Here is an 879-nt window from a genome sequence, read left to right as displayed (position 1 = left end):
CTACAATCGAACATTTGGCAGAGATAATCCACACAGACAAATTAGAGTTGCCTGAACTTGAAATCTCTAAAATAATGAAACTCTCCAAGTGGCATTTCACGGGCTCTGACCCACATTGGCAGTGACCCTGAAATGGGGCAGGAGGGAGGGCAGGTGACCCTGAAATGCTACCGCATGGCACCTGCCTCGTGCTAATGGAAGATGTAAATCTTTCCAGGAGGAGAGGCCTACCCTGGGAGGCACTGCTCTCCCAAAGGGAGTGCCGGGCAGGGGCTTCCCTCTGGGGACGGATGGCGAGGTTCCTCCGATGGGGCCTCTCCTTGCCTGCTGCCATTTTTCTTCATTATTTCTGCTATGTCACCCGTCATGTTGTCAGTTTCCTTTCAGAACGGCGATAAATGGCGCCTCTCATGTGGTGTCCTTAGGGGACACCTGTTATTTATTTCGATGATGGGCAAGATGCCACAGCTAATTAAGAAAAATTGTGGGCTGCCCACAGCCAACCTGTAGTTCCTTGTCAGCTCAGCCCCACAGTCCTTCACCCCACATTGGGGCCATTTCCCCACCAAGAGCTTGCAGGGGACAAAGACAAGGAATAATGACATCACTCCCTCCCACTACCCCTAGAAAGAGTTCCGTACCTGTCTTCCTGCTGAGGTACAGGAGGAGTCATAGGCCTATGCTGGCCCCTCTGCAAAGCCTCAGGCCTCCAGGGGGGTCAATCCAGTCCTTCCCTGCTGTCCACCCTGAGAAACCTAGAGACTCCACCAGCAATGTTTTCTCCCTCATGACTTGGCAGGGAAGGAAAGAGCACTTTCTGTGGCCAGGGCCTCCTGGCCACAATGACCCACATAACTGAAATGACACCTGTGTGTGCCT

The sequence above is a fragment of the Panthera uncia genome, chromosome D1 (genome assembly GCF_023721935.1).
Source record: "Panthera uncia isolate 11264 chromosome D1, Puncia_PCG_1.0, whole genome shotgun sequence".
NCBI lineage: Eukaryota > Metazoa > Chordata > Mammalia > Carnivora > Felidae > Panthera > Panthera uncia.
Note: the sequence above shows the minus strand (reverse complement) of the source record.